The 4,111-nt window shown below is 36.2% G+C and overlaps 1 long non-coding RNA gene across 1 annotated transcript; it reads right to left on the reverse strand.

Annotated features, from left to right (window-relative positions):
* Nucleotides 1-1,169: 1,169 nt before the first annotated feature.
* LOC128209363 (uncharacterized) lies at nucleotides 1,170-2,667 on the reverse strand. Its single transcript, XR_008256981.1, has 3 exons — nucleotides 2,380-2,667; nucleotides 1,670-2,071; nucleotides 1,170-1,426 (listed from the first exon to the last, which is right to left on the reverse strand). It is a non-coding gene; the product is annotated as an uncharacterized LOC128209363 (long non-coding RNA).
* Between the last annotated feature and the right edge of the window lie 1,444 nt (nucleotides 2,668-4,111).

Here is a 4,111-nt window from a genome sequence, read left to right on the forward strand (position 1 = left end):
TTCCGTATTCGAAACCAGCGTGTTATTTAGAAAAATGCAAGTGCTGTATCAGACTCTGTGGAAGACCTCATCAACAGCTGAACTTGGAAATTTTGAAACATCGTTCAAAGGCGAAACATCTATACGTCTGTACAAAAGTATTTTTTTGAACAAAACTACTTATTTCAATCAACTCAAAATTTATTTAATACTGAAATTGTCCGTGCATGACCTAAATAAGTGTTACTATTTTTAAACTATAAACATCGTACATTTATGCTTTGGCTTGTGTTGTCAAATCGGCATTTATGGCCATTTAATATCCGGTTCAACATGGACACGATTGATTTCATTCAAGATAGAGGTATTTTGTTGATACCGTTATGTAGTTTTTATAAACTGCTTTGCTTTCAAAGTAAATCAGGAAATATCGTACAACTAAATTTTTGTCCGAACCATCGCATGCTTCCGAATCTCATCTACTCGTATGGTTCCTATGTAAACAATGGCTTTTGTAGCTGTCATTCCGACACATTTCATAGATTTCTTATTTTCATATCAGCACTTTGTCGACGGGAAATCCAATCAAGAAAACCCTGACCCTCAAGCAGCTACTGTATTTGACCAGCTCACACCAGCTAGGCCTCCTCCAAAACTCAGAAAAATATTTGAGCCACCAAAACAAAACGAGAACAGATCGGTCTGAATCGTTAAGGTATTATTTTCTGTATACCAGTAAAACAATTTATTTCACTGTACATTTAAATCAATTATTATGTTCATTAGAACTTGATTCTGCCAAACATGTGCTGTAAAGACTTAGACTTATTATGAATAAAGAACAAGTCAAACATGTACATATTTTCATTGTTATTCTTATATTTCGGGTCATTTACATAAATCTACAATATTTAATGATAGTTCATCCAATGTTCAGAGTCCGGATCACATGCACACTCGATTAACAGTATTCTTAAAGTTGCACTCTCACAGAATTCTAGTTTGACACTTTTTGTCTCAGAATCGGCTTATTTTGGCATTCTTTAAATTAAGACCTAATATATAAATCACAAAGCAAACTTCTCCGAGCCAAAATATGATAAATGCAATCGAATCCTGTGTAAGTTGTCAAAGTGATCAATCTGTGAAAGTGCAGCTTTAACAGTGAAAAATAACTTCTGCTAATGCTATATATTTTAAAATATATTTGCCATTGCAATAAAGAGATATTCACCTACAATATCATACATAAACACCAAAGAAATATCAAAGTTTAAGTAATGTTTGCAAAACAACAATGTATTTAATAAATCTGATATTAAATATGCAACAACTGGTGTTATACTCCAGAACTGAAGCTAACATCATAGAGGTACATCCTTCCAAGAATCCATCAAAACAACATGCTGAACAACTTCAAGAACTCTCTTCAAAAGACCACACTTTCCTGAAATAAATAAAAGATGCCAATATTAAAATAAATCAGTTACATGTATTGTTAAATATTTTAATACTAGCTGTAAATGCTACTGCCTTTGATGTTTGCTTTCTACATGTATATCATAATGAAATATTGACAAGATAATAGCTAATGTTTTGTGGTTGTTGTTTTTCTCTGAACAAATAGTCCATTACTTTTGTACAGCAAAGTAAAACTAAATGTTATAAAAAACTTTAAAATAGGTCCTACCGATTATTTGTAAAACTTGTCATCACTGGTTTTCTCTTGCGGTTGACATTGCCTGGACTGGCAAATATCATGTGTGTGTGTGGGGGGGGGCGGTTTCCGGTCTTATGCTAGGTCCCCTGTGGCGGTAGGCTTGTTGAAGACAATAATTAGGGGACTTCCTTATCTCCATCAATCAGAATACTTTAATGGTGTCAACGGTAAATAGCAGGAGACCCTCCACCAGCCTTAACCGGTAAATGGGGGGAGGGTAGTGTGTGTGGGTTAGAACTAGCTGCCCGGTCAGCTTAGTTGGTTAGAATGCCGGGCGGTTCTGGTGGTTGTGAGTTCGAGCCCCACACCGGGGGCACTTTTCCTCCCAGGTCTACTTTTACAGCCAGAGTGTGTGAACATGTTCCACAATTTCTGTAAGAACAAAAATCAAAGCATGTGAATGTTTGAGCAATGCAAAAGTTACAGATTGGTATCACCCACGATTGTCACTTGTCAACTATTACATTATTGAAACTTTTTATGCATAACCCCAATAAACCATTTCTGCTCATACTATAGAATACAAGGTTATACTGTTTAGCTGGCATGTAACTGTTATTTAATGGCACTTCCGGGTTCCCCATTCGGGCCATTTATGATTTACTCATATTGTGCGATGATTTAATCTGTGTTTCAACAATACTGTAAGAAGGACCGGTGTTATTAAAAGTTAAACTTACCCTTGTTTGCATTAACAGTATGCGTCACCCACACGCTTTTCCTTTGTATCGATGTCAATATTGACAACATGGCGGCTATCCGATTTTCTCTGACTTGGATAGATTTCACCCCGTAAATGTTAGATATCGTCATTTTCTAAAGATATATCGAGCCTTCCGATGTAGCAGCCAGTTACAAATTCCTTTGACTTCTATTTTTTTCGCATTGTAATTTCACATTTATGATAATTTGTCAGGAATATCGGAAAGCGAAACGACACGAGACGCCATTACTTCCTCGTTTGTTTGACGGACATAGACAGAGTTTGCTCCCTTGATATCAGGGGGCGTGGCTTAGAAGCCGCTGTCGTAAGGTCATTTGAAAAGTGAATCTTTAGAGTCTCATTCTCAAGTTTTGTACAGTTTGTCGTTAGAGCCATATGCAAATAGTACAAAAAAGAGCCTCTGTTTCACTAAGATTTGGCTTCTTGTCTGTCAATGTATCGAGCATATCGCCAAGCAAGCTTATGTGTGAAGAGTTATAGTATATCACTGCCACAAAACAAAGAACTTGAAAGAAATCTAAATCAAGTTGAATACAGCAAGACAACCAGCTGTTTTTGCAATGAAGACACGCATTTGCGGGGTAGGTTTGAAGACAATAAACATAGAAAAGTATACCTAACAAGTTACTCAATTGCCTGAAAAAAAAAACCGTTACACAAATGCAAACTGATGGTGCACTACTATTTTAGCAATGAGGTCACAACTTGAGCAAATTATTATCAGAGCATAGAAGAGGATTTTCAGGGAAGTAATAGGTACAGCCCCCTTTTAGATTTTATCTTTTTAAAACTTACAATTGATGCTGCGGCACAACATTACCCAGAAATGACGATGAGAATTACAAATTACTTGGAGAAAGTGACCTCTTAGCCGACCTTAGACATTTGAACCAGGGTAAAGCAAGTGGTTAATGCGATGTTTTCTTTCCGCGAACTTGTGTAAGGGATATCAACAGCAATTGAAATACGACAGGAGACTGGAGCTGTTCGGCTTTCGGAGTGGCTATCTTTGTCAGACATGATAGTAAACTGCTATGAAATGCCCTGCAGAAACTCCTATCTCATTAAAATGTCGTGTACGACTTTAAATCATACCATGTAACCCATTCAGCCTAGCAGCATTTTATTTCACAAAAAAAAGTCTGAGTACAGTATAAAATCCAAAGACGCCAACTTAGGAAATCCCAACTAGATGATCACTATTGTGCAGCTTTGCTAAAGTACCTGAAATTCAAGGCTCTTGAGATGACAGATGGCGCAGTTTTTGCTTGTTGTGATGACAAAGCTAAAGTTTATATAACCGATCCGGGAACATTTGTTTATTTTCAACATGTGTCAGAGGGCGGTAAAATAGTATTTCACCATCGAAGGAGCTTTCTGCCTCAGACCATGATATGCATTCAACGTCACTCATCCCTAGTGTTGTGTTTCCGTGTAAAATACCACACTATGTCAGTGGTTCCTTTGTGAATAACATTGTTACAACATATACGAGCGAAAATCATAAAGTTCATGTACTGTCCTAATAAAATTTGCATTGTTTATTCAATCGTTTAAATACTCAGTGATATTTAAATACTACACGTTAATGTCAGGTTAACAATAATTTCCATATTTTTGATAGATATCAATATATTTTTACTTCATTTTTTATTATTGTATAGGTTTTACGGAGCAGTTAGAAATCT

Source organism: Mya arenaria, chromosome 11 (genome assembly GCF_026914265.1).
Source record: "Mya arenaria isolate MELC-2E11 chromosome 11, ASM2691426v1".
In the NCBI taxonomy this organism is placed as follows: Eukaryota; Metazoa; Mollusca; class Bivalvia; order Myida; family Myidae; genus Mya; species Mya arenaria.